Source organism: Bufo bufo, chromosome 7, assembly GCF_905171765.1.
Source record: "Bufo bufo chromosome 7, aBufBuf1.1, whole genome shotgun sequence".
Taxonomy (NCBI): Eukaryota; Metazoa; Chordata; class Amphibia; order Anura; family Bufonidae; genus Bufo; species Bufo bufo.
Window position 1 is genome coordinate 180839816 of NC_053395.1, and position 10873 is coordinate 180850688.

The following is a 10873-nucleotide window of genomic DNA, read 5'->3' on the forward strand; positions in this document are numbered from 1 at the left end:
CACATGATAAGGGGGGCTACTGGCACATAGGGGGGCTACTGGCACATAAGGGGGGCTACTGGCACATGATATGGGGGGCTCTGGCTACTGGCACATGATATGGGGGGGGCTCTGGCTACTGGCACATGATGGTGGGGGGGCTCTTATTTCTGGCACATGATTGGGGGCACTCTGGCTACTGGCACATGATATGGGGGGCTCTGGCTACTGGCACATGGTGGGGGGGGCTCTGGCTACTGGCACATGATATGGGGGGGGGGCTCTGGCTACTGGCACATGATATGGGGGGCTACTGGCACATGATAAGGGGGCTACTGGCACATGATAAGGGGGCTACTGGCACATGATAAGGGGGGCTACTGGCACATGATAAGGAGGGCTACTGGCACATAGGGGGGCTACTGGCACATAAGGGGGGCTACTGGCACATGATATGGGGGGGCTCTGGCTACTGGCATATGATATGGGGGGCTCTGGCTACTGGCACATGATGGTGGGGGGGCTCTTTTTTCTGGCACATGATTGGGGGCACTCTGGCTACTGGCACATGATATGGGGGGCTCTGGCTACTGACACGTGATATGGGGGGGCTCTGGCTACTGACATGATATGGGGGGGCTCTGGCTACTGGCACATGATGGTGGGGGGGCTCTGGCTACTGGCACATGATTGGGGGCATCTATGGGGGCACATCTTACTGCAGATTATTGGGGGGCACTATAGGGGCATCTACTGAGGCTAAAAAAGAAGATATTTTATATGGGGGCTCTGTATAGGGGCATTTTATACTGGGACACATTATGGTGGGTACTATGGGGAAGGGGGGGGCACTATGGGGGTCATCTATGGGGGCACTGAGAAGGGGTATTTTATATTGGCACATTATGGGAACATTAGCTCAACTGGGGGCATTACAAATGTTTTGCATATTATAAGGAGAATTATTACTACTGGGGGGGCATTATGGTGGGCTTTATTACTCCCCCATGGTATGACCCCCTAGTAGCAGCACCAGCCTCTCCCTGCTCTGCTATCCCTCTGCCCTTTCTCCAAATCCTTATTATGAAATCTTTCTCATTAGGATAAAGCACAACATCAGCTCCGCCGAGCCCCCGGCCAAAGTGTTGAAGTGGCGTCCGAGATCCCCAAGGGCCAAGTCAAGTAACTGTAAGTTTTTATGGGGGTTCTACAAAAGAGCTATCGTGGGGCAAAGTTCATATTCGTGTTTACACACGTGTTTTAAAATGAATGCTTTCTCCTATTATAAACAAGTAAATAATGATGCAACACTGTGGGGCTGGTGTGCAACTTTTTCCAGGGCTGGTTTTTATCCCCAGTCCGGCCCTGGCCGAGCGAGCCGCCGGGACTTTTTTTTTTTTGACTTTTTTTTTTTTGACTTTTTTTTTTTTGACTTTTTTTTTTTTGACTTTTTTTTTTTTTTTAAGCCGAGCCGCCGATTCGTGGGGCTGAAGTTGGGGGCTGAAGTTGTTGCCATAGAAACATTGTAAAGGGGAGGAGTTAGTAAGATAACCACGCCCATGTGGGGGCGCCAGAAATATTTCTGCACCCAGGCGCCTGTGACCCTAGGATCGGCCCTGATCATTACTTCTAATTTTGTTAGCCATTAAAAGGTATTATTAAAAGGATTTAAAAATATATATATTTAAAGGGTTGTGCCACCATTAAAATGTTGTTTTTATATAATTCAGCATAAAGAACTGATTTTACAAAAATGCGCCAGTTGTGAGATTCTCTTTTCTTCATCATAAGGGTCCACTTGATGATCAATCTGTATAGCAATGTGCACGTCCTGCTACTGAGGTGGTCGCACATGCTCAGTTCCATCCTTTAACTGCCACCAGCCACATCTACTGTTAGAAGCTGTGACAGTTATAGGGAAAGAACTGCAGCAGAAAAGGCACACCCCTGAGAAAGGACATTCCCTCTGCGAAAGGACACACACCCTGAGAAAGGACACACCCCCTGAGCTGCCAGCCTGAAGAGAATCTAGCAAAGCAATGAATGCGGGGGATCTCTGAATCCATGTGAGGTACAGGGCTGGTTCTAGCTTTGTTAGAAAGAGATTATCATGTACAGTCGTGGCCAAAAGTTTTGAGAATTACATAAATATTGGAAAAGTTGCTGCTTAAGTTTTTATAATAGCAATTTGCATATACTCCAGAATGTTATGAAGAGTGATCAGATGAATTGCATTGTCCTTCTTTGCCATGAAAATTAACTTAATCCCCAAAAAAACTTTCCACTGTATTTCATTGCGGTCATTAAAGGACCTGCTGAGATCATTTCAGTAATCGTCTTGTTAGCTCAGGTGAGAATGTTGACGAGCACAAGGCTGGAGATCATTATGTCAGGCTGATTGGGTAAAATGGCAGACTTGACATGTTAAAAGGAGGGTGATGCTTGAAATCATTGTTCTTCCATTGTTAACCATGGTGACCTGCAAAGAAACGCGTGCAGCCATCATTGTGTTGCATAAAAATGGCTTCACAGGCAAGGATATTGTGGCTACTAAGATTGCACCTCAATCAACAATTTATAGGATCATCAAGAACTTCAAGGAAAGAGGTTCAATTCTTGTTAAGAAGGCTTCAGGGCGTCCAAGAAAGTCCAGCAAGCGCCAGGATCGTCTCCTAAAAAGGATTCAGCTGCGGAATCAGAGTGCCGGTGTTCTGCCGAAAGTCTATAGTTTGCCGAAAGTCTATAGCGGAAGTCACGTGGCGCGCTGCGCAAGCGCACAAGCGTACTTCAGCGAAGCATTCCTGCAGCACCGCGCGTGCGCACACTTAAGGGTATAGATTTCTTAAAGTGACAGTCATCTCCATTAAAATACAGCTCCATTAATCTACATTAATTTGTACCCTCGCGGGCTCGCTTTGCTCGCCACGCATCGGGCTCGGCCTCGCTGCGCTCGGCATTTAGTAAAACTAACTCTATGCCGCCATTGATAGTAAAGAAGGAAATGGATAGTAAAGAAAGAGATGGATAGTCTCTTTCTTTACTATCCATTTCCTTCTTTACTATCAATGGCGGCACAGAGTTAGTTTTACTAAATGCCGAGCGCAGCGAGGCCGAGCCCGATGCGTGGCGAGGGTACAAATTAATGTAGATGCTGTATTTTACTGGAGGTGACTGTCACTTTAAGACGATGATTCGGATGATTTGTGGAAGTGCGCTTGTGCGCTTGCGCAGCGCACTACGTCACTTCCGCTATAGACTTTCGGCAAGCTATAGAGATCTGGCAGAACACCACCAGTGCAGAGCTTGCTCAGGAATGGCAGCAGGCAAGTGTGAGCGCATCTGCACGCACAGTGAGGCGAAGACTTTTGGAAGATGGCCTGGTGTCAAGAAGGCCAGCAAAGAAGCCACTTCTCTCCAAAAAAACATCAGGGACAGATTGATCTTCTGCAGAAACACCCTCCAACAGCAACTTCTTCCAACAATCCAACAACAGTTTGGTAAAGAACAATGCATTTTCCAGCACGATGGAGCACCGTGCCATAAGGCAAAAGTGATAACTAAATGGCTCGGGGACCAAAACGTTGACATTTTTGGTCCATGGCCTGGAAACTCCCCAGATCTTAATCCCATTGAGAACTTGTGGTCAATCCTCAAGAGGCGGGTGGACAAACAAAAACCCACTAATTCTGACAAACTCCAAGAAGTGATTATGAAAGAATGGGTTGCTATCAGTCAGGAATTGGCCCAGAAGTTGATTGAGAGCATGCCCAGTCGAATTGCAGAGGTCCTGAAAAAGAAGGGCCAACACTGCAAATACTGACTCTTTGCATAAATGTCATGTAATTGTCGATAAAAGACTTAGAAACGTATGAAGTGCGTGTAATTATATTTCACTACATCACAGAAACAACTGAAACAAAGATCTAAAAGCAGTTTAGCAGCAAACTTTGTGAAAACTAATATTTGTGTCATTCTCAAAACTTTTGGCCACGACTGTAGTATATGATGTCTGGTTTTCATTTTTTACATCATGTCATAACCCCTTTAAGTTAGGTCCTCTCCCCTTCTCCCAGCACTAAATACATGAGGCATCTACCCAGCTAGCACAAAGTGTGACATTCCTTTTTACCTTCTGCTTATGATTGAAAATGGGATTTGTTATCCCTCCATAAAATAATAACTATGAGATCATGACTGATGGTGACAGGCTGACGTTAGGTCTATTACATACATTACGACTACTACATTTATTCTTAGGAAGGTTTTACTCTAGTTATTGGTTTTAGAATTGTTTATCTTTATTTGCCAAATTGTGTATATTACCAAGGGTAAAGGGCCCTGTACACAGGTCGAGAATTCACCAAATAATCGCTAAAGATTATCTGTCGGTGTAAAGGTGCCACCAAATACCCGATGAACGAGCGAAACGCTAGTTCGTCTGGTAATTGGATCATTTCTGTAGGCATCTAAATCGTCATTTGCCGGCAACATATTGTGACATCTAAACACGCTCTGCCGCCGGCAAACAATGATTCTGTATGGGGACAAGCGATGGTATTTGCAATTGATCCTCCACATACTGTGGAGGAGATCACTGCATGTAAATGCAGCAGTCTCCTCCACTAACATGGAGGTGATTGCCAGGAAGGAACGCTTCCTTTCCAACAGTCGCCTGCTGAATTTTGCCATCTAAAGGGACCTTAAAGGGGTTGTCTGAATTCAGAGCTGAACCCGGACATATCCCCATTTTCACCCACGCAGGCCCTCTGATATAAGCATTGGAGCATTTCATGCTCCGATGCTCTCCCTTGCCCTGTGCTGAATCGCGCAGGGAAAGGGTTTTTTGTTTATATTTTTACACTGCTAGATGGAGGCTTCAGCCTAGCAGTGGCCCTGGCGACGTCACCGGCACTGATGGACGGGCTTTAGCGCTGTCCTAGCCGTTTTACACAGACGTTACCTGTATTTTGAAGTTCCACGGTTTGCGGTCGTGTGCATGAGGCCTGAAGCATATGCGGGTTGAACACACCTAAGCTTTCTTGTCCATTTGGTGTCCTCAGTTCAATCGTGAGCTTATCTGAGAAACACTGGTGGCTATGGACGGCGGTGGCTGCCTGACAACCCCACTCAAAATACAATCTTGTTCAATGTCTCTGTAGGCAATCCTTGCCATTCTTTATCTCGGAAATGGGATGTTGTCCTGCTCTTATACACAGCAGAACATTTTTGCAGTCAAATTATTTTTAAAGGGAATGTGTCACCTGGAATTATTTTCTGCCAGTTAAAATCAGATTCAGAGACATACTGTATATCTTTTTTTCAAATTTTTTTATTTTTTTTAATTCTATTTCCTGAACATGATTATGGGGGCGGCGTTTAGAGATATGCTTTACAGCATCCACCATGAGTCATAGACACAACGGTAGAGGCGACCTCACTGACTTTTATGCATGGATTTTTCTAGGCATGCTCTTTGACCTGTGCAGAGGTCAAGAGGGAGTAGATAAGCTGTGATATCACCTATTGTGAATGGTGAATGTTATCTATATATAGACATTCTAATCCTGCCTGTGATGATGATGAGATGATTGCTGAATAGTGATCTATACAGACAGGATGCAGCGCTGAGTGACTTTTAGGAAATTATTAAATATAGATGTGACATGGAAAATGAAATATATTCACCAAAATATATTTAAAAATATGTCTAACATAGAAACCTGATTTAAACAATAGGTCACTTTTTGATGACATATTCCCTTTAAGGACCCTGTGCACTATTCTTGGTTACATACACAGCATGCCCTGTACATTGTATATGAAGCATCAGATGCCTGGCATAGACATGTAATTACAAATAGACATAAGCTAATATCTTCCAAGTCTTTCGCCTTATTTTGTAGTCCTCAGGATTTCTGCTGACTATATCTTGTGCCTTCCAGGACACATTTCAGGATGCTATGTTCTTTGAGACAGGACATACTTACAGGTGAAACTCGAAAAATTAGAATATCGTGCAAAAGTCCATTTATTTCAGTCATGCAAATTAAAAGGAATTGCATTAATGCAGCTTAAAATTAGAATTTTGTGAAAAGGTTCAATATTCTAGGCTCAAAGTGTCACACTCTAGTCGGCTAATTAATCCATATCCCCTGAGCAAAGGGTACCTGAAAATTGTGACTTTGGGGTTTCATAAGCTGTAAGCCATAATCATCCAAATTATAACAAATAAAGGCTTCAAATATCTCGCTTTGCATGTAATGAGTCTATCTCATATGTTAGTTTCACCTTTTAAGTTGCATTACTGAAATCAATGAACTTTGCACGATATTCAAATTTTTCGAGTTTCACCTGTATATCAGGACATACTTATATACATTTAAAAGTAAAATAAAAGAACCATACACTATGTATGCAGAGCTGAATGCTACTGACATCAATGGTTCACTTGAGGTTTGTCACATCACAACATTGGAAGAGATGTCTTCTATGAAAATTGTCAATGTATGTACTTTGTTCCGGACATCCTCTCCATAACCCATGTATTTCCAGCCACATTAAGGCTCCATTCACGTTGTGTTTTAGCCCTCTGCATGGCTTTCCGTCAATGATATGTCTGATTGCCAAAAAACAGTATTTAGAAGTACCGTATATCATGGCGAGTACGTTGACCATAATTGGTGATTGAGTTCAGAAGATTCATTTTTGGTCTCTGTTTGACCTGTTTTCTATTCCTTTTCAGCATTTACTCCAGACAGAATAGCACAGTCTACCACTTTATTCTGTCTGGCAAAAATGCCGGAAAAGAATGCAAAAAAGTCCAAATGAATCTTTGAATATAGTTTATCCCGTTGAAGTCAATGTACCCTGCACAGTATATGTCTGAATACCATTTTTGAGTAGTCAGATGTATAGCCCCGACCGGAGGGCTAAAACTCTGTCAGGGATGCTCAACCTGCGGCCCTCAAGCTGTTGCAAAACTACAACTCCCAGCATGCTATAGTAGCTGTAGGTTGTCCAGGAATGCCATAGTAGCTATAGTTTTGCAACTGTTGGAGGGCCGCAGGTTGGACATTCCTGCTCTTTGTGAATGCAACCGAATATTGATAGTTCAGCATGATTATCCCCTCATAAATCAATATTCGGCAAAAATCCCCATTCTTGTTACCATATAAAAATGCAAAGTTATATGTAACCGTCTAGCTGTGTATTTCTCTTGGCTCTGACTACTGGATAAGCTACATTTGCTATGTGTGTCTTATGCTGTCGTGTAGATTTTTATTTTAAGTATAATAAAATTGTATTCCAAGAAAGCTGTTACTTGTTAGCATCATGTTCTACCGAGAAATAATATTATTTTTGTTATGGTAGCGCTCCATGCCTGTCGCCATCCTGCTATCGGGGGCAGGCACGGGCGTTGCATCACTCACCTAGTTTCTACCTGTCCACCGGACTCCTATGTCCCACGCTGCAAGCCACTCCCTGGCGGCAAGATCTCTTCCTCCATGTGTACTAGAGCCACTTTTCCATGCAGAGGTTAATTTCCTTTCTGATCCTGTGCTTGGCTGCTTGACTAATGAGCCAATCAACTCTCCTATTTGGCTGTGCTGCTGACCTCACTTCCTTGCCTGAGCAATTAGGTCTCTACAGATCTTGCTAGGTCTCTCTGGCATGCTGGGGCCCGTACAAAAGCTATAATCCGTTTTTCTGCCTTTGTACTTGACTGGTGCTTGTTTCACCGTACTGTTCCTGTGCCGCCTGCCCTGACCTTTGGATTGTTTCTTGGATTCACATGAACTCTGCCAGCCCTGACCTCAGCCTGTTATTGAGTGCAAGTATTGCCTAACAATCCGGTGCTTTGCATCAGTGTCTGGCCCCAGTGGGTCAGCAGCCAACCACACCGACATTATCACCGAGATATCAGTCTGGTGTCTCCCCTTCAAGGCCAGAAAGGTGAAGACCAAGGGACTGCCAGGATAACACCCTCAGGACTAGCCCAAAGTCAAATCGATTACTTGGCACACTGGTTCCACATATTGTGTCCTTAAAGGGGTTCTCTGGGAATTAAGAAAATTAAAATACTTAAATATTACTTTATAATAAATATATTCCCAAATAAATAGAGTCAGCGGCTCACCTATTTGGATTAATGGATAAGGTGCTCTATCCAAAGGTGTACCCATCGCCTTATTCAAACAAAAATGTATTCAGAAACTGGATGGATAGATGAAGCATGAATACAATGTAAATTTATTAGTAATTAAAAACAAACAATAGTTCCAAAAGGGAAAGGGAAGGAACAGTATCTTATGTATATGGGAATAATAGCCATTTAGCCACAATAGGCTAACTAAAAGCAGTATTGTTTAAGATACCGGGCTAACTTTAAAATCCGGGCAGCATACAAGGTGAACCAACATCCCCCCTTTATCAGCAGGATCTCCTCTGTCTATATTCTAATTGAAAGGCCCGCTCCCGACCACGTGGAACGCCGAGACGGGACGTTTGGGGGAGAGTACAGCGCCAACAGGGTTAACACGTGGGACGCCGGGATGCTGAGGAGAAAAGACATTACCAGCATCACATCGCGGACCTCTGCTGCTACAATACTACAGGAGCGGTAATGTACTATTAACAAAACCAAGATAAGAAAGAAACATTATTATCAATACTTTCAAATCATCTCTATTAAGTGCCTATAAATATAATATTATATCAAGTACGTGAGACGCCAGGCCGAGGCTGAGACCAATAAGCATTACCGTTCTATATCGCAGCTACCTGATATACAACTTATTCAGGAGTGGAACTGTACCCTTATTTTTTAAAGGGCCCATATTACTGCGCACTGCTCCAAAAAGGGAATAACTTCTTCCTTCTATGTACAATATATCCTGCTGTGGAATTTTCCCCCTCAAGACCTGATTCTTGGTTATTTGCGGGTACCAGCCTCTTACCTAGCATACAGAATGAATATTGCTACTATTGCTGCTATTATTATTAATTTTTTACTATTGTCTGTACCACTATCAAGAGACATATTCTTAAAAAGCTACCTGGGATTCCAGCCATTTATGATGTCATCTATTTATTGCTACTAAAAGCTAACCTTGATTGACTGCGGTCCTTCTCAGCAATTTTTTTACTACTTTTTATTGCTTTTTTATTACCTTTTTAACATTACTTCATTAATTTGTTTTACCTTTTGTATACTATTTATTTAAATTGATGTGACTCAATCTGCGTATATATATTTATTTATATTTATTTTTCATATATGAATTATTAAGTCCTCTATTTTATTGTACACTGATATACATAAGATACTGTTCCTTCCCTTCCCCTTTTGGAACTATTGTTTGTTTTTAATTACTAATAAATTTACATTGTATTCATGCTTCACAAATGTTTGGAGTGCCATCCATCCGGTTTCTGAATACATATTCCCAAATACCTTTCATTACTTAGAGTGGCTCATTTTGTCTACGGAGCAATCACTAGGAGAAATAAAATGACTGCTGTCCTACCAGTACACACAGAACCTGTCCTAATCACACAGGAGGACAAGTTACTTCACAACACTGATCTGAAGAGCTGCTTCATCCTCCTCTGCTCTGTGGGAATGGAAATGATGAGAAGACATGAAGTACAGAGAGGAGGGTGGGGGTGATGAGCAGCAGCACTTGTATGGAGTCTCCATTACCACAGCCCCACATTACCACAGTCTGTCCTGTCCATCCTCTCTGTACTTCATGTTTCCTCTGAACTAAATTCCCCAGAGATTCAGCTAAAGTTCTTATCAGCTGTATTTAGGATCATAATCACTGACAAGTTGAGCAGAGAGGAGGATGAGGCAGCTCTTTAGCTCAGTGTTGTGAAGTAACTTGTCCGCCCGTGTGATTAGGACAGGTTCTGTGTCTACTGCTAGGACAGAGGCCACCCCCCCCCCCCCCCTCCTAATGATTGCTCCCCCGACAAAACAAGCCATAATAAATAATGAAAGGTATTTGGAAATATATTTATGATAAAGTAATACAAACCGGATTCCAAAAAAGTTGGGACACTAAACAAATTGTGAATAAAAACTGAATGCAATGATGTGGATATGGCGAATGTCAATATTTTATTTGTAATAGAACGTAGATGACAGATCAAACGTTTAATCCGAGTAAATGTATCATTTTAAAGGAAAAATACGTTGATTCCAATTTTCACGGTGTCAACAAATCCCAAAAAAGTTGGGACAAGTAGCAATAAGAGTTTGGAAAAAGTAAATTTGAGCATAACGAAGAGCTGGAAGACCAATTAACACTAATTAGGTCAATTAGCAACATGATTGGGTATAAAAAGAGCTTCTCAGAGTGGCAGTGTCTTTCAGAAGCCAAGATGGGTAGAGGATCACAAATTCCCACAATGTTGCGCAGAAAGATAGTGGAGCAATATCAGAAAGGTGTTACCCAGCGAAAAATTGCAAAGACTTTGCATCTATCATCATCAACTGTGCATAACATCATCCGAAGATTCAGAGAATCGGGAACAATCTCTGTGCGTAAGGGTCAAGGCCGTAAAACCATACTGGATGCCCGTGATCTCCGGGCCCTTAAACGACACTGCACCACAAACAGGAATGCTACTGTAAAGGAAATCACAGAATGGGCTCAGGAATACTTCCAGAAACCATTGTCAGTGAACACAATCCACCGTGCCATCCGCCGTTGCCAGCTGAAACTCTACAGTGCAAAGAAGAAGCCATTTCTAAGCAAGATCCACAAGCTCAGGTGTTTTCACTGGGCCAGGGATCATTTAAAATGGAGTGTGGCAAAATGGAAGACTGTTCTGTGGTCAGACAAGTCACGGTTCAAAGTTCTTTTTGGAAATCTGGGACACCATGTCA

General features: G+C 42.8%; 1 protein-coding gene across 1 annotated transcript in view; it reads right to left on the bottom strand.

Moving 5' to 3' along the window:
- Positions 1–7683, bottom strand: part of AGPS (alkylglycerone phosphate synthase) — a 244162-nt gene extending 236479 nt beyond the window's left edge. The window contains exon 1 of the mRNA XM_040440072.1: positions 7410–7683. The gene's annotated coding sequence lies outside the window, so the exon portion shown is untranslated. The remainder of the gene's footprint in view (positions 1–7409) is intronic.
- Between the last annotated feature and the right edge of the window lie 3190 nt (positions 7684–10873).